The sequence below is a fragment of the Eublepharis macularius genome, chromosome 3 (assembly GCF_028583425.1).
Source record: "Eublepharis macularius isolate TG4126 chromosome 3, MPM_Emac_v1.0, whole genome shotgun sequence".
Taxonomy (NCBI): Eukaryota; Metazoa; Chordata; class Lepidosauria; order Squamata; family Eublepharidae; genus Eublepharis; species Eublepharis macularius.
Genome location: NC_072792.1, coordinates 48,570,408 through 48,597,282, shown reverse-complemented (window position 1 = coordinate 48,597,282; position 26,875 = coordinate 48,570,408).

The following is a 26,875-nucleotide window of genomic DNA, read 5'->3' as shown; positions in this document are numbered from 1 at the left end:
ATTGGTTGCCAAAGACGACACTCAGGAATATGATGAATGACTTTGGGACAGAAGAAACCAAACCGATAAAACTTTTCGAGGACAATCAAGGAAGCATAAAACTTGCATGAACAGAAAAGATGAACTCTAGAACCAAACATATTGATGTGAGACAATATCTAGTGAGAATTATGCAAGAGGATGGGCTTATTGAGTTGGAGTATTGCCACACAGAGGAGATGATCGCCAATATACTCATTAAGCAACTCCCTAAAGACAAGTTTGAAAGTCTACACAAGAAGTTAAACCTTGTGGACTCTGTACACTAGACCTTGAGAAGGGATGTTGGAAATACAATGTCTTGTGAACAGAGAAGGCAGAAGACACAAAATACCTGCAGGGAGCAGCAAATCTGACAGTTAGATGAATAGCAGGATAAGATCCTCCTTTCCTCCTCTCTTCTGTCCTTCTTGCATGCCTCCAGATTGGTATTCTTAGACAACTCCCTGCTTCTTCCCAGAAGTCTCTCCCTGTTTAGTGAGGTAGTTAGTACCTATTCTGTTTCTCTGCTTTCTCTATTCTGTTTCTCTGCTTCAACGTTGTAGTTCCTGAATAAACTCTCTTCATTCACTCCTTAATCAGACTCAAGATCATTCCTAAGATATACCAGAACCTACACTTGACACAGACACAATAGAACTGAGAAGGTGTATTGGCAAGAGTGATTGGGTAGTAGGTGGAGACTCCCTTTCAAGCCAAAAGAGGAAGGGTTATATCTTCTTAGGGGAAGAATATTAACTGTGGCCCAGTTTCTAAAGGGGGGCGGATGGCTCTGAAAAGGTCATAGGACACTTTGAAGAAACATTGTTGCTGTAACAATGTTCCTTCATCCCTCACCCCAACATTTCCTTCCAGCTGGAGGCATTGTACTGTCTCAATGAGGTGCACCTGTCCAGCTGAGGACAGGATATTTGGTTGCAGGACATCTGGGATGGCTTGCTGGGTTAATTGCAGTTTTAGGAGCTTTGGTAGGAGCTATTTTGGGGGTCTTGTGGTGGTTTTGGCATTGGGCATGGATTCTTTGGGGGGGAACAGGGCCTGAATGCACTGTTTCCTCCATAGATGGGGATCTCCATAAGGGATCTTGGACAAGGTCAAGGCAGGGACAATCCCAGCTTGGGGGCTGACAGGGCATCCCTCCTTCCAGCGGATCCACACAGAGGACTGCGCCCCTATGGATCGCACTAACTATCATTCTGCAGTTCCCCGCATCAGATCAGCTGATGCTAGGACCTGTACCCTATGCTGAGTCAATGCTCCTATCACTGTAACCAATAAGGTTGTGGCCTTTTCTGCTCCAGCTGCTGCCTCCTGTCCATTTTGTTGCCTTTCCCCTTCACCCCTCACCCTCAAGCTGGCTCCGCGAACACCTTTCATTGCTAAGAACCAAGAATATAAGAAACTAAGCTTCAAGGAAACTATTTTGCCTGTTACTCAAAGTGTATTCTGTACTACCAGCAAAATTTTACCTCAGCACTTTCATTCCTTGACTACACTTATTCAATCGCTGCCAGTTAAATAAAGTTATTTTCTTTTTGAACATTATACAGTCTCCAGTGCCATTTCCCACAGAAAGGAAGAGGGTTCCTGCTTCTCCCCATCAAGTTCATGGTCTGAGTTAAAAAGCCAAAATTATATCTGACCGTCAGGGTGGGATAAACAGACTTTCAAACCACAAAGAATTAAGGCACTACTTGGGGCTGTTCAGCAAAAGCAGGCAAACTGAATTTTGGCGGGAAAATCCACCTCACAGTGGGGGAGTGAAAAGGGATCCATCATAGTAGGTATATACATTTTAAGCCCTTTAATAAGAATACATTATTGTATAGCTTTTCAGCCAAAAATTGGTTTAAAAGTTAGGTCAGTGACAGGTAAAACGTCATCTGCTGAATTTGTGCTGCTCATACAGCTATTAAAAAGTAGATACTATTTTAGATGTGCTTCTACAGAACATCTTTTCTATATTAGTTGTAAACATTGGCTTTATAGTGTGCAGACTTCTTTTAACTGTACACACAGTCTATATTATTAATTGGGCCACATTTCCAAGTTCATTCAAGTTGAACTACATCAATGGTCTTAAACTAAGAATTCCATTCAGATGGTGATCTGTCCTGCTATTAGTTTTACATTGAGATATGCAGCTAAGATAAATACCCAAGGAAAGAAATCTACCTTTTTCTCCACTATTCATCATAATGAATAAATGGGAAAATTTATCATAGAAAGTGCACGTGTACAAAGTCTAACATATGAGTCAGTGTCGCGTAGTGGTTAAAGTGTCAGACTAGGATCTTGGAGACTAAGAGCCAAGCTACAAGTGACGCCTTACACAGCTATAATGGAGAGCCAAGCTGTAAAACCAGGACGCCTACATTTCCCATCAAAACTTGAGGGAAGCTGACAAGTGTCCAACCTGTGTAAGGCATCACTTGTAGTTTGGATCTCAGCATCAAATCCCCACTCTCCCATGGACCAGTCATTCTTTCTCAGCCTAACCCAGTTCACAAGGTTGTTAGGACAAAATTGTTTCTATACAGTGTTACTATACAGAAAATCTTTTAGCTTTCAGAAAAGTATGATACAAGATCATTTCAAAAGATTTTGGCCGTAAGAAGAAAACTGACAGAAAGCTATGAGGTTGTTACCACACTGGTGTGTTTGTGAGTGTTCAGCAGTATTAATCACAATCCAAGCGTGTAGGGTCAATTAACATTCTGATTGCCACTAGACCATAAGGACTGGCAGAACTGTTGCGAAAGGCTGAGCCAGCATTGCATCAAAACAGTCTCTGCAACAGGATATTTTTAAAGAAAAACTTCCTGTGGTACTTTCTGCTTGGGAGTCCCTACTTGGACTCGAGCAGCATCAGGAACATCTCTAAGGTAAGAATGTTCAGGTTTTAACACAGGTCAATTCTCTGAAAGTGGTCTAAATAATTGAAAATGGTGCAGTGCAAATTTTAGATGCAGCTTGCTTATAAAACTGGGAATATATATGTGAGAAAGAATATACAGCCATCACACTATTACTTCTTAGTTATTAACTGCTTAATTATTGTTGTTTTTTTTAATGCTAAACAACAAAGAAAGAGGGTTAGTTGGCAAACCCCCAGAGACATTTCGGTGATGGGGGGAGGTGTCCCGGTCAGGCCATCACATGCCGGGAGGTTGGGTAGTGCTTTGAAGGAGGGCCCCGGGTGCTGAGCGGCATCCATGGAAGGGGGCCAAAGGACTCTTTTGGCTGAAACAGCACTAATATAGCTAATCTTCTGGCATTACCTGTCTAAGATAACTACAAATCATTGCATTTTAAATCCTGAAAGAATTGAGAACTGTGAGATCAAAGTTGCAAGTGACGGAAAAGAACAAACAGGCAGGTGGTCTCAGTCATAATGCCTAGATGATATGAATGCCTATAGACAACCCCTGATGAATAAAATAATGACTAATATTAAATCCTTTTTTGAATATATTAGCTGAAAAAAACTCTCAGTGCCTTTAACATAGTCTTCCCTTTAGCAGGGTTTCCCCAGAATAGCCAGCCTTTTATTGAAAAAGAAATATCCTTTACAGTTTGATTTGTGGTAGCTTTTCAATATACTGGAAGAGTCTTCATTACTTTTCTCCTATATCATATATGATAGTCACAGATTTCTGGAGAGATTCATTTATACGTTTTAAGATTAGTAGTAGGTTTGTTCCAGCGGGAAGGAAAAGGAAGAGATGGGCAGTACACATAATTAGAACTCAAAAAAATACTAAGGAATTTGTGTTGCTGAGATATTTGTGTGTGTGTGTGTGTGTGTGTGTGTGTAGAATGTTAAACATATTTTCATTAAACAGAAAAGGCTCATCTTGTACAAGAGATTTTAAAGCCCTTTAATATCAATGAAGAATACTGATTAAAAATCAATGGAGTAGTATTAACCTCTAAATACAGACTGATTCACTTTCAACCTTGGCTTCAGATTTGGATTTTTGGAAGCCCAGGAAGAAGTGAGAGGTAAAGTACTAGGAGAAAAAGCACTAAAAATAGGTTGGTGTGATTAAAAGTAACAAGTCAATGTAAACTGAGTCTTGTTCACTAATGCAATTAGTATTTCCCATGCCAAAACCCTCATCAGCCAAAGTGGTGATATTGATATACAGCTCTACCATTTACAATATGGATGTGACTCTTAATAAATAGGACATATAGAGTCATATTAGGAATACATGCAAATGCCTCAGTGTTGCCTCAGTAATAGTGAAAAATTAACATGTATGCAGAAACAGGTTTTTAAAAAACCCTCCATTTTCTCTTGCATTGTTGCATAATGATCCATTTGAATGAGTGAAGTTTGTAATTATGGCCAAATTAAAGTCTAAAGAGGTTTTTTCATTACAACCCTTTTAAAGAATCCATTGCAAAGCAAACTTGATTATCCCGTGTGTGTAAATCACTCAGTGAAGGCAGTAGATTTTCTACTACTTGTATTGATTTGGGTCCTGTCGTACATAATCTAAATTGCACACAGATGCAACTTTCTACTTTATCTTTCCTTGTTGCTAATCTACTAGAAACTAAAGTGTAGATATTGGGATCTTAGTGCTTTCACATCATGACTCAGATTTAGAGATTCAGTCAATACCATTAAGTAATTCAATTTAATGGGAGTCCTGTTAGATTAAATGTAAATTGTTCAGATAAAGGAAGTTTTGTTGCTTCATTAACTCTAAGAAAGAAAAACCAGTGTGATCTTTTCCAGAATAACATAAAAAACAAAAACAAAATGAAAAATTTATGGAATCTCCAAGAAATTGAAATGTTAGAGAATACAAATGGACAAATTATACCACTTACAGTTCAGTCCTTAGCGGAGTTACACCTTTCTAAGTCAACTGAAATCAGTGGACATAGAAGGCTGTAACCTTATATATAGGACTTCCTTATATAGGACTACATTGTTCATTGCCAAGTGAAATTCATCTTTCCTGTTCCCTTGTGCTTTTAACCATGTAAAAGAGAAACTGCTTTCTGAAATGCACACCAGTGTTATCACTTTTGTTTCATACTGGATGGTGATCTTTTTAAAAGTAGAAACATTAGATATAATAAATCTCTTTGTCAGACAGCGAGATTGCACTGTTTAATTTCTGCTGATTACTTTTAAATGGGTTTGGTATTCTACCACATTTTACAGGTTTTGTACTGAAATCAAAATGAATGAATGCACAAGGCATAAGCTTGGAAGGATGTACCTCTGCTTAGCAAATGAGGCCAATATGAAACAGCCAGTGTTGAGTAGTGGTTAGAGTGTCTGACTAGCACCTGAGAGACTCAGGTTCAAATCCCCGCTCTGCCATGGAAGCTTTTGGGGCGGGACCAATCATGCACACTCAGTCTGTCCTACCTTACAAGATTGTTGTGAGGATAAACTGGAGGTGAAGAGAATGATGTAAACTACTTGGGGTCCCCACTGGAGAGAAAGTAGAGACATAAATGAAGTAAATAAATAAATAGATAAAAGAAATAAACACAAAAGGTTGGCCAAGGGGTAGCTCTGCTGTCATTCATGTAATTGGTCTGAAATAAGAGATTTGAAAATCTCAGTCTTGGACCTCTAGGCAAATATACTTAAATTAATTTGTTATTTCCCAGTTCTCCTAATTTCATCTAGATTCAAGGGTTTTTAGGCATTAACTTGGACTATTCATTGTAAAACAGTACTGTCTGTTTTAAAAGGCAATGTACTTTTCCTTTATGTTTTCTCAGTAGAAACCTTCCCCAGTGATTAAAATGACTGTAACACTTTTCTATTAGTGGCAGAAGAACTAGGTGCCGTGTAAACAGTATGATACCCTTACTTTAGTGTCCTCCAAAAACCAGGGGGAACTGAGTTCAGGAACTGCTCTGCACTGGGGGTATGCTGGTACAAATCATACTGGCACCCTCAGAGTCTGCAAAATAGGGATAATTATTAATTACATCCTACCTCATAATATTGCTGTGGGAATAGACAATTAAGTCATTTTACTACCCTTCTAAATGTGTCTGTATAAATAATACTATTTCCTCCTGATTAATCCTGCCACTGTTATAATAAATGTTATGCTTTTTCTTCTTCTCAAGGTCTGTTCTGTTTGGTTCGGCTTTTATTTTTAACCAATATTTCTTTACAAGGATAAATCATGGTGCCTAGAGGATAAGAGCTGAGGATGTACCTGGAAACACACATACTCTCTCCCCCCCCCTCTCCCCCCATCAAATATATTTTTGTACTGGCTGACAAATATTGAGGATGACCCTAAATGAGATTAAACGCTGGCTCTTCTGTTCTTGACATATCTGAGGATACTGCCAGATACCAGTCATAGTGATTGAATCATTCTGAGTCAGGGGAGTTGGTTCAGATAATGCCCAAGTGAGTCATGATGCCTAATTCCTTAAAAAGGGCCAGGAGACCCACAATGTTAATTACATTACTGCAGCAAGTACAGGAATACCTAATGGAATCCGGCCATCCTGGAGAATATCTTTCAAGCCTGCACTGGATGTAGCAAAATGCTGTGTCCTGTGCTTCCTTGACAGTACATTTTTTTTTGTTATTTGGTCAGTGATGTTTAAGATTTCTGCTTTCAGGGAACCCATTCTGCATCAATCTGTCTGCTAAGAACACATCTCTGTGTGTGGCCAATGGTTCTGGTGCTTCTCCTAGGGTACACAGTTCATACACAAGACTATTTGGCCAGGGCTATTTGGTTCAGCATTGTTCCTCCTGAACTAATTCTCAACTCACATGTGCCACTTAAACCTCTTTTGAGCCTCACATCCCACTAGGACTGGCCATGAATGAAAAACTGCATTTTTAATGTGCTTGTAACGGATTTCTAAATCAGTTTGTGACCATGCAGGTTGGGAAGGTGAATTAACACTATAGTGTATTGGCCCTCTTGGCTCACCATAGGTGGTAGGGTGGAGTTCAGCTTCAGTTAGGCTGAGCCACTCTCCTAGGCCTTATCTCTGTTCTGGGATTTTTGCTTATTCTCTCTTCAGCTGTAGTCCTTGATTTGTCCTGTTAACCATGAAGTTACTTTAAATCTTTGTTTAACCCTTTGGAAGCTGCCTTTCTTTTCTGAATACATTGCAAACACCATATTTAATTTTATTGATGGTCTTTTATTTATTTTATTTTAATTATTGTCTTATACTTCACCTTGCTCATTGAGACTCAAATTAGAAAAACAATGCAATAAAAAGTATAACCAGACATAACATAAGCATAAACATACAGTCTGATGCTGCAATTGCAAGCAGCACAAATAGTCACAAAAGAACTCAACCTTCTTGTACTTTTGTTGTCATTTGAGAATGGATGATTCTATCTGAAACACATTCTTTAGAACTTTATCCACCCTCTCCCTCCATATGGAATGCCTTTTCTCCCCACACTGGTGCAGCAGAAGAGAATGGGCATTATGTTTCAGTTCTATTGAGTCCTGAATAGGTGCCCAGAGAAGGCCATGAGGTGGATGAGGGCCAATAAACTAAAGTTCTGTCCAGAGAAGACTGAGGTGCTGTTGGTCAATGGAGAAATCACTCGGAAGCTGTGGAGTAAGCACATCCTGGAGGGGCTTGCACTCCCACTGAGAGAACAGGTCTGTAGCTTGAGGGTGCTCTGGGAACCTGGCCTACATTTGTGTTGTATGCATGGAATTTTATCAGTTCTGGACAGTTTGGCAGCTATGGCCATTCCTCGAAAAACATGATCTGGCCATAAGGGATCCACACTTTGATCACATCCAGGTTAGACGGATGTAATATACTCTATGTAGGACCGCCTTTGAAAACTGTTCAGAAACTTCAGTTCAACCAAAATGTAACAGCCCGGCTGCTCTCAGGGGCTGGTTACAGGGATCATATCACCCCTGTGCAGAAGGGTCGGCCTTGGTTACTGGTCTGTTTCCTAGCACAATTCAAAATGCTGGTTCTTACCTTTAATGCCCTAAATAGCTTGGGGCCAGGGAACCTGAAGGACCATCTCCTCCCAAACTATCCAGTCCAACCTTTCAAGCCCTGCTGTCTGTGCCCCCACCTTCAGAGGTGAGGTGCATGGTGACTAGAGACAGGGCTTTTTCTGTGGTGGCACTTTGCCTTTGGAATGCCCCCCCCCCTTGAGGCTTGCCTAGCACCTACTTTCCTTTCCTTTGGGCAACTTTTAATTGGGACTTTTACCTGATCAGTTTTTAAATGGTCTGCTTCTGTTTGATGGATAGTTTAATGCAGCTTATGTCCAATGGCTTGTTTTTATATTGTGGTGATTTAATGATAAGCCACCTTGAGCAGGGCTCTTAAATGTTCTGAAGAAATAAATATGCATAACTAATGATAACTTCAAAAATAGAGAAAACAGTAGGATCACTGTAATTAAATCATTATTTAAAAAAAAAAAACCCAGGGAAGCATTAGCTTCTAAACTGCTTTAAGGAAGGCCTTTCTCATATTTGGAGCTTTTCAGAAAGGGAAGCAGAATATACGTTGAGTCTCAAGGAGAAGGCAGACAATTGATGAAGTAAAATAAACAGGTGCAGGCAAGCAAGTGGATAGCCTTTTGCAACAAACCAAATAGTTCCTCCCTCCCAGATCAATTTTGTTCTGGGTAACAGCACAGGAAGGTCTCAACTCTTTGTGAACTCCGTCTCATGAAAACCAACCCTCAGCTAGCCTTTTTGATGACAGCAGGTGTTTCACAGGATTAGATCACAGACTCATTGCAAAGCTGTACGGGCCAACATCTTAGGTAGACAAAAGAGAGTATCTTCTCTTATCCTACTTGGAAAAGGAGTGTGGTAAGATTTAGCACGGGAATAACATTTGAATGGTGATAATTAAATGAAACGCTTTGGTGCTGATTAATGCTTTTGCCAGCAGCACACATGTTATTTCAGGTAAGAGTGCAACCTCTAGAACACAGCCAGATCTTCTTGGGGGTATGGGAAATTTGTACAATATTGAGATACCTTAAAACATTTTCAAGGAACCCCAGCTTTCCACAACACAGTTTAAAATCATTATGACAGGTTGACCAAGATACTATCTTACCATGTGCAGCAGCAGGTAACAATGTCCTGTGCTATTTGGAATGACATTCTTCTGAATGAGCAAGCCTGACAGCATGTTAGAAATTCTCCTTGATCATGACTGATAGGTCTGGTAGGACACAGACTCAAACGGTACTCTTCATTATTCATACAGACAAAGGGCAGACTTTCCGGCATTCATCAAAACAAAAACAAAACAGTCTCTCATACTAGCAGCAAAGCTCAAGAAAGGAGCTTGGCTCACAGAAATGTAAGCTAGAAATCCTGCAAATGAAAAAGCAGCCAGATGTGATTCGAAAACAGTAATCTAGGCTTTGAAAAATGGGTGTTTTGAGGAAATATGGCCCTTTGAGAGGCGTACTCAAATAGTGCTACTCCTCCAGATGGCTCCATTTACCTTTTCATCATTGAATCTCTATGTTTTTGTCCTTAAAAATCTACCTTGGGGATCCTTGTAAATCTAGTAAATGAAAACCTGTTTAATTACATTCCAGTTTTAGCTTTTGATTCACCCAACCGTTACAAAATGCAGCTGCACAGACAAAAGTATGGTTATATTAAATAAACTTGTTATGGTATGGTTATATTAAATAAACTTGTGTTGGGCTGAGCCGTAAGGAATCGTGAGTTTGTTCATAAATACATTGGCAGCACAATCCCATCAATCCCTCAGTCACTCGGAGTTGCCAAGGCACCTTACTTTGAAACCGGGGGAGGTGGAATCGGGGTGGGGGCATTGCATCCCATCTTTTGTGCATGTGCAGTCTGCAGGCTCCCAGTGATGCTTCTAGGGTCTCAGTGGGGCCAATTCTTTAGGAATGGGCCCAAAACATAGCATTTTCACTATGTTTGAGGCCAATTCCTAAAGAAGTGGCCCCTCTGTGACCTCACGGTTCCAGTTTAAACTAGAAGTGACATCATCAGGAGCCTGCAAAGCACTCATGTTATTTTGCCACATGCTCTGGTCAGCCTCCCCATACCTCTCCCCCACCAGCCAGTGGTGGGGATGGTAGCTGGGATCAGGGGATCTCCCTTCCCACCGCAGAGAGCTGGTATCCCTATAGCAGTCATTGGTTGACACTCCTAACCAAGAGTACATAGCATTTTAGCCTTAACTTTCAACTCCTTGCTGGTTTTGAAAGAGAATCCAAGATGTGGTCACATTTGAGATGGAAGCACCCATGGAATGTGCAGAAGAAGAGCTTCTGGATACAGTTGTCAAGCTTTTCCTAGCCCTGCCTTTAAGAGCAGCCTGATATGTGGGGAAAACTTATCCTAGACTGTAGCTAAAGTGATGCGGAAAGCTTTACCTACTTAAATTAATCACGGAGTTATTTTTAAAGACAGAAAGTAGACTCAAGTTTTTGAAAAGTGGCAGCTAGAATCACGATCACTGAGTGGTTGTTAAAAGAAATTCTTTTAATTTCTCTTTACCCTGAAATCCACCAGTCCTTTCCCTCTTTTCAGGAATTTGGAGTCAATTTCTAATCAATTCCTTTTTATCAAAGAGAAATTTGACAAGAGGAGGGGCAGGAAGGGAGCTTCTGCAAAATTTCAGAATTTCACTCTGTAGCTGCTCAGAGGCAGGCAATGTCTTTGCAAGCCTTCCTATCTTCCTGCTAGAGCACCACACTGAGGTGCATAACATAAAACAACTGCAAGGACTGAAGTTATATAAGGGTGCATAGATTTCTCTTTGAAGAGAAATCAAAGAGAAAGCCTGCTCTTAAAAGAGAAAAAAAGAGAACAAGATGAATAATGGTTATATCTAAAACTATGAAGTTCAGAAAAAGAAATTCCCCACCCCATCACAGGTCTCCCCTGCCACCTTCCAAAAACAATTCCAACTATCCGCCTGCTTTGAAGTTCCCTCCAGTTTAGGAAGCACCTTAAGTACTATTTCATAGGACAGCTAAAGAAAAAGTACTTTATATTTATTTTCCTGCAAGATTGAAAGCCCTTAGACAAATTCATGTATAATAAGTCCCTCAATGTCCATGTAAGTCAAGTAGAATTTCCATATTCAGGGATGATATACTGAAATCTCTCTCTCTCTGTCTCTCTGTCTCTCTGTCTCTCTCTCTCTCTCTCACACACACACACACACACACACGGAAAACCTTAAGAAAGATGAAGTGCAATTTGTATACCAACTTTTCTGCCGGCTATCACTCCATGCACATTTAAAACTGCCTTTCTGTTTTTTTCAGTGATTATCTATAAATTTTACACCTAAATGCTAAGCATTTCTACGGTATTTTGTTTGTATAATGTGTTAGAAAATGTGTTAATTAAACAAAATAAAATACTTATTGAATTTTAAAAAATATAGTGTATGACTGTTAGGACTGTAAATAGTCTTCACTGACTGATGTAGCAAAAATTGCTTGTAGGTTCCAGACTACTGAAGCATGGCTCCTATAACGAGACAATCCGTCTTTGAGTTATGTTTATTTTGACAGTTTCAGACAATGATTTCACCAAGTCTAGCATTAAAAGGCCACTTTTGATCCTGAATAAATCCCAAGCTTGTGTAAGGGAGTGTGGAAAAGAGGGACCATGATACTTCGCATACTAACAGTTCTATCCCATGTATTTCTGAAGAAGTTCTCAGCCTTCTGTGTTTGCACCACCATATAATCTTAAAAAGGAACCATGTGAGATTTAAGTTACCAAAATATGAGAGCCTTGTTCTTCGATATATGACCACTGCTTCTCTTTCAGTCAGAATTTCATTTTAGGAGACGAATATTTTTACCTAGCTTATCATTTATTTTGTAAATCCCAGTATAAAAGTCAATAATCTAAGAGAAATCCTTTTTGTTTGAATGAGGTAACACTAAAAATGCTACACACTGGTCTCTGACTTCAAAAAGGAATCTTAGTTCCAGTGAATGTTTGGTGTGGGGGGTGGGCTAATAAAGATTGGTGTTTCCTTCTGAGCCATGGTTTGACTTTCCCTACCACTTTTCAATACTTGTTATGTTTGCTCTCACTTCCAAAATGATAAAGATGGGTAGCCATGTTTGTCTGTCCATAGCCATAGAACAGAGCAAGGGTCCAGTACACCTCTGAGACTAACAAAATTTGTGGTAGGGTATGAACTTTCATTTTAGCTGTATCTGAAGGTGTGTGTTGTGACTCACGAAAGTTCAAACCCTGCCACAAATTTTGTTAGTCTCAGAGCCAAGCTACAAGTGACAAATGACACTTGCCTGGCAAGTGAACAGACTCACGTGTATTCCTCCCTGTTCACTTGCCATTCACTTGCTCTCCACTTGCTCTTCACTTGATCAAGTGGAGAGCAAGTGAATGGCGAGTGAACAGGGAGGAATACACGTGAGTCTGTTCACTTGCCAGGCAAGTGTCATTTGTCACTTGTAGCTTGGCTCTAATAGTGCTATCGGACTCATGCAGTTTTCTACTTCCAAAATGGAGTGAGTTTGGGCAAACACATGACTGGAATCCCACAGGAGAAAAAAACATTGGTGGGGGGAGTGATTTGAGATACTGAAGTGAAAGGTGAGGAAAGAATCCCTACCCCAGTTTCAGATGGCTCCCTTCCAAAGTGGTTTTTCTCAGGGCTTTTTTTCAGGGGGAACGTGGGGGAACAGAGTTCCGGAACCTCTTGAAAACGATCACATGGCTGGTGGCCCCGCCCCCTGATCTCCAGACAGAGGGGAGTTTAGATTGCCCTCTGTGCTGCTGAGGGCAATCTAAACTCCCCTCTGTCTGGAGATCAGGGGGCAGGGCCACCAGCCATGTGACCATTTTCTCCAAGGGCAACCCACTGAGTTCCACCACCTCTTTCTCCAGAAAAAAAGCCCTGGTTTTTCTTATGTATGAATCTGCCTTATACTGAGTTCAGTTGATTGGTCCTTCGAGGTCAGTATAGTCTGATCATACTGGTAGAGACTCTCTGGGGCCTCAGGCAGAATTCTTTTCACATCACCTACTACCTGATCCTTTTAACTAGAGATGCTGGGGATTGAATTTGGGACATTCTGCATGCTAAGCAGATGCTCTGCCACTGAGCCATGTCATCACTCCTGGGGAAAAAATGAACACCAAGGGACAATCCTTTGCAACTTTCTTATAATGTATAATTAATTCTTGTGTAGTTCCTACTGAGATTCCAAATCATTCTCTCCTGAATGGAATAAGGTGTTCGGAAGGAGCAGGTGAATGTGCTGTTATCAAAAACCCTTCATTATTCAAATTTAAATTGGTTTCCATTGCAGTATTAGTCACTTATAAGACATTGCCATCATCCACTGCTTTGTTGTCCTTTGCTTTAATAATGTTATGAGAAGACATTTATACTTGCCATATAAAGAGGCATACTAAAATGTTGCTGCTTTATCAATGTGGAATTAAATTCCTAAGTTAGAAGAAATCATTGAAGATTTATGAAAACTCTGAGATTTTCAGTGCAATCCTAAACAGAATTACTCCTATCTAAGCCCATTGAAATCATGGGCTTAGACTGGAGTAACTCTGCTTAGGATTGCTCTGTTTAAATACTTTATTAAATGCACCAAGGATATCATTCCTGACACTCTCCATTTTGGCCTGTATCAATGTATTCATTTCTTAAAGTAACAATTAAGAAAAACCTGCCCTGTTTATTCTGAGGCTGTTTCTGACTTTGTGCCAGAAGAGCTATTAGCTGTGATTGAATGCAAAAAAAGCCAAGATGAAATTCTCCAGAGAGTGACGTGCGAGAGATGCCTTTCTGCCCTCGACCCATCAACCATAATGAATGGTTGGCACAGTGCATGACTGTGGCAAAGACAGGGATAGGAATACTTCAGAGTATTTCACTCAGTTCTATGTGGCAGAAGCAAGTCATAATATTTTTCACGCTGCTATTCTGTCAGGCGGGGAGAGAAGAATTCAACAAAGCACAATTTATTTTGCAAACTGGCTTCATTTCAGTCTGGGAAAGTGAGCCTTTGAATTAATAAGATCTTTAAAAATTAGATTCCTGCAAGCCTAAAAGGAAGCTTTACGAGTCAGTAGCAGCAGCTTTTTTTAATGCATTGCTTATTAGCAATGCCATGACTGTTTTTCTTCTTTCATACGCATGATAATGCAACTCACCAAATTAAACTGTGCAAAGCATAATGTAGGAATTACTAAACTGTTAGGGCAAGGCATAGGACTAGCTCAGTGAAATTAACTCAGTTTATATGCGGAAGTAAACACTGCTGATTTTTCCATTGGTTTCACATGACAGTGTGACAGCAGGGATTTACTTTGTCCAAGGAGATGCCTGAAAAAAGAATTGCAAACAGACTCCCAAAGTAGTAAAGAGAAGCTGACGACACACAAAGGTGTAGTCACCTCTAGATGACTAGAGGAGTTCACAACATTCTCTCTTAACGTAGCAATCATAACATTTAACTGTGGATATGAACCAACACAGTAACAGAGACGTCCTTAGCAGAGTTACTCCATAGCCTATTGAAATCAATGGGCTTAGACGGGGGTAACTCAGCTCAGGATTTCACTGTAAATGTGATTCTCTTGATATGGGTGATTGCTGTTTCTTCTAAAAAGGACAACATGCATTTCTTTTATGTATTTATGTATTTATTTACAACATTTATATCCTGCCTTTCTGCCCAACCAGAGCCATCAAGGCAGCTATCAATTAGAGCAAGCACCATAAAAATACATCTGCCTTGGGGACCTCTCTGGGTAGAAAGGTGGCATATAAATGCTTTAAATAAAACAAAAAGTGCACCGTGCTCAAGTGCAAAATGTTAATCAATAAATGTTCAATAAATATAATATACCATAAATACTACATCAATTAAGTTCCCTACTTAATTGGGTATATATTCTTGCTCCATGGCAACTGATCGTTGTTTCTTCCCAACCTGGTGACTTGAAATAGAACAAACAATGGACGTTTGTAAGTAGAGAACTTAATTGATAATTCTGTTTTACTTTCCATTGTGAAGTATAACGGAAATAGAGAATCTATTTGTTTAGCTAATGCTATACTTTATTATAATTCATTTTTATGGTGTTTGTCATATGTAATATGAGCCTTTGAAAAAGCCTTGAGTAAAATGGGAGGAAAATATGCCCATCAGGTTCTGCTATTGAATACAGTTGATCTATGTGTACATTTTGGACCGGGTCATCTCTAGAGGTCCTTATTTCATTCCACTGAGTTCCTGCAAAAGACCAAAATGGAAATCTTCCAACAATAGAACTCTGATATATTCAATGTGAATTACTACTTACCTTGTCGTTTTCCTTGGAAGCTCTACACCGGTTGGACTTCTGTACAAACCAATGATACTGTATATAGATGGGATACTTTTGTATATTGTGATGTAGCATTTATGGTATATTTTATTTATTGAACATTTATTGATTAACATTATGCACTTGAGCACTGTGCACTTTATATGTAAAATAGAATGCAATTATTCTTATTTAGAGAAGGAGAATTATTGTGATTACTCTAGAGTATACCTCTGGTTGTTTCTTTGCAAGTCTTCAGCAGTTGTGATCCAGAGGCAGCCCCTTGTTGGTGTTTGCTTAAATAAAATAAAAACAATTAAAACCAGAGCTAAAATACATAAATAAAACTCAAAGCAGCAAATTATAAAACATCAAGCCGGAAGGAGGGAACACCAGGCAGAAGACAGTGATAGAAGAGGACAGGTGAATGCCCCCTGGGAGACATCGTCTTGGTGCCATGACCAAAAAGCTTTTTAAATACTCTACTCTTCAACCCCCAATTGTCCCCAATATGGATTTTATAAATGGGACTTAGCACTTAGAATGCCTGACAGCATGTATATGATTAAATGTCCAAAGTGCTCAAAAATCCCATACTAGCAACCATACACAGCAGAAAAGGGTCCTACTGTTCAATCCCACCCTCAACTACTATCAAACAACTAAAAAACCCTCCTCTGAAATGTTCTTTTGGCACAACCTCCAACTGGCACAAGGATGTCCAAATAAGTCAGCCAGAAGCCAATTGAAACCACCAACTTGCATGTTTTTAAAAAACAAAAATGGACATCTATTTTGTAAGACTTTAACTGCTGTTGCTCTCCCATTTCCTTGGAATTGTGATGGCAGGGAACTTATTTTTCAGTGTTTCAGTTCTCTTGTTCCTCCTTCATTTTTGACTCCTGCAGTTTACCTCTCATGTTTCTTTTGGTAGGAAGGGGGAGATCAATAGGGAAAACTCTGGAATGCAACAGGTTGCTGCTGTTCTGTGTTCTTTATTAAACAGAGTGTACAAATTATGTCTATCCCAGACTAAACAGCCAGTATGGGAGCACCCTCACTCCCTGGACCTCCTTCTCCTATGTAGCAGAAACTTGTTAAATGCATGAGTGATTTTGATCTTTGAAAGGGGAGCCTTTATAGCAACACAGAGGACTATATTTACTTGGTTCATCAATCCAGATCGTGTTGTGGTACAGGCCTTATTTCATGTCGCTGTCATTCCTGTCCACACTGAAACCCACTGTAAATAATCTCTCTCTGCTTTCATTTCTAATGGTCTTTCCAGACAGTCCCCCCTTTCCCCCTGTACAGCTGAGCCAGGATGCTCAAAGCACTGTGGCTCAGCTGGAAGGGAGCTAAAAAGGGCATGGGACAAATTCTAGCTCTGTCGTTTTGAAGGTGGCATTTAGTTCTGCCCCCCACCCCCCTTCCCAGATTGGCTGTGAGAATAGCATACACATGGATACAGCCTCCTTACATTTCCTCCTCTGAGCCAAAGCAAAGGGGATGTTTTTTTTAAAACCCAACTCAAAAAGGGTGTATGGAAGCCCCACAAGTTTTGCAGAAGTTTCCTGTAAAATGCATCCAGCTGATCAACTGACCCTTTTTACCACATCCACAAGTTTTACAATACTGTGTGCAAGGATATTACATTGTTATGTTGATTGAATAATTAGTCTCCAAACAAAATTAATGAAATTACTATTCTTCAAAACCACAATGTGACGCAATGTGAAAATTATTTGGAGACCAATAAATCAATGACTAAGAGAATAGAAACTGGATGTAAATTTTTGTCATGGTTTTTTTTTTTGTAATTTTTAAATTTTGTAACAGCGTTAGTGCTTGAATGGTAATCCCACTGGAATGGTAATTAATGTTGAGGAAAAAACATTAGCGTCTGCCAAGGCATTTTGGCTCACTTTTGGAGACAATCCTAAAGTGCAGGCTGATCCTGCACTGGGCAGGGGGTTGGACTAGATGGTCTGTATGGCACCTTCCAACTCTATGATTCTATGATTCTATGATTCACCTTGTATCCTTGTTTTAATACTTTCCAGTGGCCATAAGAAAGCTCAGTGAATTCCGTTTGGAAGGAACCAAAGGACACCAATAGCCATTCTCTATCATTTGTTTTACTAGATAAAGGTAAAAGTAAGCACCAAGGTAAAGGTAAAGCACCTTGCACAAGTAAAGGAGAAGGCACCTGTGCAAGCACCAAGTCATTACTGACCCATAGGGGGATGTCGTTTTCTTGGCAGGCTTTTTTTTTTAAATGGGGTGGTTTGCCATTGCCGTCTCCTGTCATCTACACTTTACCCCCAGGAAACTGGGTACTTATTTTATCGACCTTGGAAGGATGGAAGGATGAGTCAACCTTGAGCCAGCTACCTGAACCCGGCTTCCACCAGGATCGAACTCAGGACGTGAGCAGAGCTTGGGCTGCAGTACTGCCGCTTACCACTCTGCGCCACAGGGCTCTCTATTTGTTTTACTATGCCCCCTAAAATGCACACTTAATCATTCATTGCCTAGAGTATTGTTTTAAATATGTGAAAATGCTATTTTTTTTTAAAAAAGACATCTTCACCACCAAACACCTCAAAATTTTAAGGTACACATGAATCTAAATCAAAATGTGCAAGTTAGTTCAATCTCTGCTTCTGAACAACCCCGTGGAGCCTATAAATTGAGGCTATTCCACTGTACACACAAGAATTGGCTCTATAAAAAGAATCACAGGGCACCTTTAATAGCTACTGCAAGTTAGTAATTTGGGACAATAGCTTACAATTATTGTGCTAGACCATACTGCTATGCAAAAATGTTATTTGCTGCTGACAGAACAACCTGGTTTAACTTTACAGAGAACATCAGTCAATGATTAGAGGTTACATTTTCAGAGCGATTCATGGTTAATATTGGGAGTCGCCTGCCCTGTTGAGCACAGAGCTGGCTACTTACCCTTTGATCTTTCCTTAGAGAACTGGTATTATGGCTATTTTTAAAACTTCATAGAGACTAGCTATTATAGCCTACCTTAGGCTTTTGTTGCTTTTAACACAACACAGAGGATGTTCCATGTGATCAATAAAAAGCAAAGGCTGTTGTGCTCCTTGTTCCAATCTCACATCCTTGATTTTGCTTGTGGGGATGGGAATTGGCAAAAGAAACATATATTTAACCTCTGTTCAGATTAAAGACAATTGCTGTTTGCATTATGATTTCCCATGTGCCTGCTTAATTTATATATGGATGGCTGCTTTTTACTTTAGGCTTTCACCTATGAGAATAATTTCATTTGGGGTTTAAATCACACTCACCAGGCATGCACCTTAATGTTTTCCTGCTTCTTGGGTAGATTTAAGTTTATATAAAAGGCAACCAAGCAGCTGTGCAATATTTTAATTAATCCACTCCTTTCCTTGGAGAAGTGCACCGTGCTGAGTTATATTTTATCTATCAGCTCTGCTTCTTTTTCTCCTGGGTCCTCCCTGCAGCCTTAAGCACCTGAAATTTCCCCTGGGTGAGTCATCCATCCATAGAATCTGTAGCTCATAGTACAACAGAGGCCGGGGATGGAGTCTGATGCCTTTCCTAGCCACAAAGATTCACAGTAGGAATAAATTCTGTCAGAGATAAAACAATTCTTGGGATGTACTGCCAGAGAACATAAGAGCAGAACAAGACTATGCATGGTACACATAGTCAGAGAGAGCTTTCCCAGCAAAATTGATTCGTGGGTCCCCCCCACCCCGTCTTCCTTAACCATATGACACATTTTACTGAGTCTAGCTTACTCATAAATTCATTCAGAGATTATCACTCAGCTATGAACTCTGTAAAGGAACTGGCTGCGCAATCTGGGGGAGGGGCAAAAGCACTCAGGGAGCCAACTAGCCCTTACACCAATGTACCTTGTCCTTATGCCAATGTAAGCCCAAATTACTCCAGTGCAGCTCCCTGGCGGCACACCAGACTGGCGTGCCAGCAGTGCCCCATCATGGCCAGATACCAGCAGACCTCAGGCATAAACTCTTGCACTGGCGTGGGAGTGGGCGAGCTGGGGGGTGGGCTGGGAGTGAGATGGGTTCTTAAGCCACTGCAAACTGGGTAATGCCCCCAAAGAGCAGCAGACAGTTATTCCACGAAAAAGCCTGTAGGTGCCCATGCAAAGGGGAAAGTAAACCACCCCCTAACTCCTTCCTCAGGCAGCAGTTCCGCCTGGGATTCTGCCTCAAGCATGCAGCACTAGAGATGGCTCAGCCTGTCTCCAGAAGTGTGTCCTGGGACCCCCTTCATAATTTGCAGTTTAATAAATTCTGGGTGATTCCACAACTCTCTCCCTGTTTGTTTGCTTGTGTTTGACGACAGCAGCTCCACACCCCTCCCTGCCCCACCTCCTCCTCCCCGTCACTCCCCCATAGGGCCCGTTCACACAGCCGGGGGGGGGGCTGGATCCAGGCTGGGTAATGCTGGGATGGCTCTGGTAGATTCTCCAGGTAGTGATCCAGTGGCACCTTGGAAGCTGAGCTGATACGTAGATCAGCATCCCCTTCCCTCTCTGCACATACTGCAGGGTGCTGGGTGCAGCTTGGAGGGCTGTCCAAGACAGTGTGTGGCTCTGGGAAGGGACAGTGCCTCTGAGGGGGTCCCGCACTCTCCCATAGCACTGCTAGTTTCTGATAAACCATGCAGATAGTTAGCACATAGGGAGATCTAAGGTGGATGCTAGGGCACTGCTACCATGGTTGCAGCAGAAGGGGGAGTTGTGGACACACATCCCTGTCAAAATGATGGATCTCTGAGGTGACCCATTGGCTAGGCCATCCTGCTCCCCCTTTTACCCGTTATGGGAGGGGGGCAAAAAGTCAGCCCCTGGGCTTTAGCCTGCCTGTCCCTTCTGCCCTAGTGTGGTTTGAACCAGGAGCCCCAGCCGTGCTACTCCAGTGCCTTTCCACTAAGCTATGCCAATCTCTGTGATAGTCTCTGGCTGACTTCATGTTGTAGGTGGTGACATCAGAGTTGCAACTGGGTGTTGAATTCCTAGTGGCCTGTCTCTTAATAACCTCCTCTCCTGGCACTGAGGCTTAGGGGCTGGTCCTGAGAGTCAGGGGCTGTGGGTTCAATCCTGGTCTAGGTCTTTTTGTTCCTTTTGCCCTTCTGGTGTTACTTTTCCGGGGGGGGGGGAGGGTATGTATTCAGAGCAGGGGTGTTTGCTAATGTGTGGAGCCCTTAAGAGGAGGTGTCAATTTCTGCTGATTCCTACCTGCTGCAGGCCCCCACTATGCAGTTCCTGAGCACCTGCCTGCTAGTGCCCAGGAATAAAAGGGAGAATCAATGAGATGCTGTAAGTGGAGGGAATTGGCAGAAAACTTAAGGGCACTTGAGTTTTCTTAAGTTTGTGGCTGGATAAAGACAAGTGTTCTTAAAAAAACTATGGAGAGAAAAATTGGAGGGGCTTAGAGGGTAGGACATGGATTTCTTTCCTTTCTCCTTACACCAACACTTCAAGCATTGATCAAGTCCCATTGGTTCTGAGGGCCTCTTTACATGTTACAAAGTCCTTGTGTTTGTTGGACAGCAACATAACAACTTTGAATCAGATATTTAATAAAAATGTTGTACCACCCAGATGTACACATACCCCTTTCCCCTCAAAACTGCCACTCAAGAAAAAGTGACAGCTGCCTTCCCCTCTGTGCTGCTTTCTCCTCCTGAAAGTGCCCAGTGGAGGCACTGTTGGCCTCCACTGGAATTTTCCATACACTCAATCATACGGTCACACTTCAATTTGCTCCACATCACATGTTTGATATCAGCTCCTCATCAACTGCTAAAAGTATCCCAGTTTCTCCCACTTCCCACCTCCGTTCATTGAAATGCAGATTTTGACATTTTCTCACACCTTAAAGAAATGCAAATTAGCAGTACAAAGGAGAGTACAGTACTTGTTCTTGCAGCAAAAGCAGAGAAGAATTGGTGCTTTGCCCTCCGAAATCACTTGCAGATGCAGTCACACAAAGGGAGCTCCCATGAAATCAGCATTCATATGCATTGCGCAAGAACAGCCTGCATGTGAATTGAGGGCTAAACATATAATCCTGCACTTGAGGGTCCCTAGGTACTTAGTTACATGTAGACAGAGACTCAATTCCCAGTCAAGTGCAGGCCCAGATTATTAGTATAGTACAAACGGGGGCGGGGGGGGGGCTTCAATGGGCTTAGAAGGATGTAATTCTGTTTTGGCATAACACTGTAAATTTATCAATTCATTTCAAGAATGTGGGAGTGGCCACAGATGTAATCATTTCTTTTCTATATAGGACCAAGACAAAAGGCAGCATATTAAAATGTGTTTCTTTTAAAATGTTTTTCTCTCTCGTTTATTATTTATGCAGTATAACCATAGTGATATTTATATCTTTTAAAGCTGAATTACATATATTTTAGAAAGACTATTTTATATTGTAGATTCTGGTAAATGGAAGCCTTTCTTTGTAGGGCAATGCATTTCCTAGAGGCATTTGCTGCCTTTTCACACTGAAATTCTTTTATAATAGTCAATGTCACTGAAAGCTTCCAGTGAAGCAAATATTATCAGGGCACAAACTAAGGATGTTTGTATTCTAAGTTCTGAGTTGCACATGTTGACCTTAAACTACTGGATATTGAAAACATAGTTTTAAAAATAAACAACCATATTCTTACTCAGTTTAGACATCATGCAAAAATCAATGAAATGTGGGACAACCAGGAAATATGCTAATTAGGGTTGGTCAAACCAGGATCTGAAACCATGATTTGAAATTGATTTATTAACCACAAATAGTCTTAATGCGGGGGGGGGGTGCATGATGTACACATTTTATTTATTTATTAACATGATTTCTATCTCACTTTTCTGTGCCAATAGGGCCATTAAAGCAGCTAAGAAATTAAAGCATACAGATTAAAATCTTATTTTAAAAACCATTAAAACCACCACACAAATACATCATCAACACAATTTAAAACCAGAGCTTAAAATATATACAAAAGATAAAAACAACAGTTAAAACATTGACCACTGAGGGAATGCCAAGTGAAATTAAAAAAAAGGTTGCACCTATTGGTGAAAGATGGCAACACAAGGGGACAGGTGTATCTCCTTGAGAAGATTGTTCCAAAGTTTTGGTGCCACAACTGAGAAGGCCCTCTCCTGGATTGCCGCCTGCCTAATCTCCGGAGGTGAGGACACCCAAAGCCGGGACTCCAAAGATAACCACAGTGACATCTTCAGATGACTGCTTGTGCTGTCATTCTGGCTTAATCTGAGTTTGTTCCCCATTGCCACTTCTCACACTTCCTGGGCTATAGAGATGACATGCCAGAGTGCGTCAAAGACAGAAAATTCTCTCAGCTTTTACCACCTCTCACTGGCAGTTTTCCTATCCATGCCCTCAGCTGCTAGGTTGCCCAGCAATAGCCTTGTCTTTTCTCCTACTCCTTACCTGTACCCTCTTAAAGACTCAGGAGCTCCTTTGTTTGCTTAACTGCATGTGCTACAGCAATGAACTGTATTTGCACGCACACTCTACTTGCATTGGGTTTTGTTGGTACATTGTAGGCCACTCATTGGGCCTTTGCTTGAGAGAATGTGGCTAGTGAGTGGTATTTGTGGGGAGATAAGCTAAACAGCTATGGAATATATAAACCCCTTAGAAGAGGGTTGCGTTGGTCAGAAATGCTGGGGAAAGTCTTCTGTAGAATGGTTGCCTTGGCTGACAGACAGTGGGGAGGCTGGGAGTGGAGACAGACAGGAATACTGTCATGCGACGTCGTTCTTCCCTTCCTGTTTTCTCCTGCTTCTTATTAGAGCAAGGGTCAGGGAGTAAAGGGCAAAACATTGCCCACTAATGTGGGCATCCTGGCAGCTTTAGGGAGTATATGTGACTGCAAGGTGTTCCTTTATATCTTTGGGTGAGTTTATGTGTATGCGTTGCAACTGGGGGGGGGAGTTTTCTTGGGTATGTTATGAGGAAATAGTTAACACATAATACCTGGCAGCTTCCTTCATTTGTGCCTCAGGAAGAGAGCAAAGATCTTTTGATACTAGTCATGTATGCAATGTTTCCAGAGCCCTGTGGCTCAGAGTGGTAAGCTGCTGTACTGCAGCCCAGGCTCTGCTCACAACCTGAGTTCGATCCCAGCAGAAGCTGAGTTCAGGTTGCCGGCTCAAGGATGACTCAGTTTTCCATCCTTCCGAGATTGGTAAAATGTGTATCCAGTTTCCTGGAGGTAAAGTGTAGCTGACTGGAGAAGGCAATGGCAAACTACCCCGTAAAAAATCTGCCAAGAAAACATCGTAATGTGACATCCCCCCCATGGGTCAGTAATGACTCAGTGCTTGCACAGGGGACTACTTTACCGTTTATGCAATGTTTCCAGTGAATAGTACAGGAGTGGGTAATGTGGTGAAGCTTTGCCCTTAGTAACACTGCAATGCAGGCCAGGTTAGCAGCTAGCTGTGTGGAAGGGATGAGGGGAAAAGAGTGAAAATGTTGAAATCAGCATTTGCTGAGGTAAACCAGAATTTGAGCATTCACCTGCATTCCTGTTTCAACAAACTAACCATAATTAAAATACGATGTGTAATATTCATGAGTGTATTCTATGTTTGATTATAGTTCCAGGGTTCCAAGATCTGGAGGAGTTCCAGGCCAGGTTTTACTATGGCTCTCCACAAGCTATATTAGGCTTGCCAATTCCAGTTTGTGCAATTACTGGAAATTGGGGTGGAGCCTGTGGGGGGCAGAGTTTGAGGACAGGAGCTCAACTGGGACGTAATGCCATAAGAGTCCTGCCTCAAAAGATGCTGTTTCCTCCAGGGGAACTGATTTGGGTGGTCTGGGGATCAGTTGTAATTCTGGGAAAACTCCAGGAACCACCTAAAGGATGAGATCCTTAAGTTAGATCTAGGCAAGTTGCTATGAAGGACTATGGTAGGTCTCATTTTCTTTGCCTTTTGCTACAGTTATACTTTGTTTATCTAAGATGACCCTCAGAATATTCCTGCATGACAGATTCTTAGACTGTGATTTCACATTATGTGTGAATTGAGGCACAGCATCTCTGCAGAACTTCCAGCAGCTGCGTTCTCTGCCTGGGGTGGACCCCCCCCCTCGGGCATAGCAAGGCAGCTGGTATGTGGCAACAATCCAGAAACCTTTCTGATCCTGACTTACAGAGTGGTCTAGTCAGCCACCACCAAAAATTGTATCAGTTGACTATCTCCTGATTCTCACTGATCCACATTGCATTTTTGGAAGTGGCTGCTCTGATGCTTCTTGGAGCATTATTTTAGGTAGAATTTGACTTCTCTTACTATAAAATTTCACTAACTTGAACCAGGAAATGTAACGGAAATGTCGTTTCAATGCCACTTCTTAGCCAAAGAAGAAATGCTAAAGAAGAATGTACCTGACATGTGAAGAGTAACCAGGACCAATCCTAATGCATTCATATGTAGAGATACTAATGCATAGATCATTTCAAAAATGGATAGAGAAAGGGGACAGGACAGTTTAAAAAAAAAAAACCTTAAACCCCACAAGTCTCTAGATACTTTTGTTCCAATTCATTTTGAGTAGAGTTGCCAGTGGGAATATCAGGGGGAGAGAGAGATGAGAATGGTGTCTTGTGTCACCACAACCTTATTTCTAGATGTAAAGGTGGAAGTGACATCATCATTACGGATGTGGGGGGGGGAGGTGGTCCCAATCCAGGTTTCAGGGATACCAAAAAAAATTAGGTATCCTTGAAATCCAGCTCAGCTTCTTTAATCTGGTTAGAGAATCCCAAATTTATCCCCTACGTGGAATAATGGGGAGAACTATCTGGGTGATTGGAAGCATGTCATTTTTCAAGCAAACTCCACCAAATTTGCAGGGAACCTCCTGCTTCCTGCACACTAAAGACCCCACCCACCAAGTTTCAGGAAGATTAGACCCTGTGGCCCGGTTCTATGGGCTCCTGAACAAGGTGCCCCCAGCCAGTCTCCATGGTTTCCTATGAGGGAAGCATTTCCAAGGATTCCCAGGCAACGAGCAAAGTTAACCTCTGGCCAAAAGCCAGTTCCAAAGGCAAGCCCTGCTCTCAATGCAAGTTGAACCATGAAGTCCAGCAGAACCAAAGTGAAGCAAGGGAACCAATGTCAAACCAGAGATTCCTCCCAAACTGAAGCAACTCCAGAGCTGTGGAGTTTAAAAGGAAGACAGAAGTAGCTTGAAGGGCTCTTTCGGAGCTCGGATGAGATGGGATGGGAATCCTTTCTGCCTGCCGCCTCTTGTCTCTGCTACCGCCAACCTCATGTCACTCTCCTGCCTCACATTACTCTACTCCTGTCCGTCAGCTCTCCTGCCCACCAGCCTCATGCCACTTTCCTACCAGGGCACAAATCTTGCCTCCACTTCACAAAGTGGAGACTGGCTCCATGCCACTCTCTGCCCTTGCTTGCTTGCTGCTGTTGCTCCACCTCTGCTGCGGCTGCCTCTGCCTCTGCCTCTGCCTCTGCCTCTGAATAATCTGGCCCATCAGAGTCCAGATTCCTGATCCAGGATTCTCCAATGTGATCTGGCATAGCCATATTATGCCAAATTGTCATACATGAAGCTATTTAGCTGGATCACAAATCCCAGATTGCACACCCTTAATCACCGTGTCACACAGTGCTTTAGGAATTCCCCTATGGCTTTTACCATAGAGATCTGGAGGATTCCTAGAGCATTACACAACATGGTGACATCACTTCCAGTTTTCCATCTGGAAATTTTAGCATTGCATGACACCATATTCCCTCTATTTCCCCCACATCCACTGTGTGCCTGCATGGGATGGGGGATTGCTGGTAGATGTTCTCTCTGCTTATAGCGAGAAAATGGTAACCCCAATTTGGAGATATAAATTACACAAATTTTGATACTGACAACTCTGCCACTTTTAAAACACTCAGGTTGCTAACCTTTAAAACTTTAAAGAAAAATCCATCCTTGGCATTTCAGTGTGCTCACAATGACCTGCCAAGTCACTCACACTTCATGACAGGTACAGAGAGCTCTTCACATCATAGTCTGGGTTCTTGAATTAATTGGGGCGAGTGTGTTCTGCCAAATAATCAATGAAAGGTTTTGACAGAAGGTTCCAAGCAGGCAGTGTGACTAGTGCCAATCTGCACATCCACTGAATATCAAAGGGGATCTGCACCACAAATGGCGGTGATTACTTTTGCCGTGTGTCATTGTTATCTGTATTGTGCTGAAGCCTCAGCTCCAAGCTCCCCACATCTCATCATCTTCTTTAAAAGGCGTATTATTTAGTTAAATAGTTCACCCCAGGCCATTATTTACAAGGGTTGTTTCTTTTTTAAAGTGTGGCTGAGGGGTTCAGACATGCCCGTTCCATTTCCTGTACTCAGTTGCTACAAACTGCACATACATATCCATACTAAT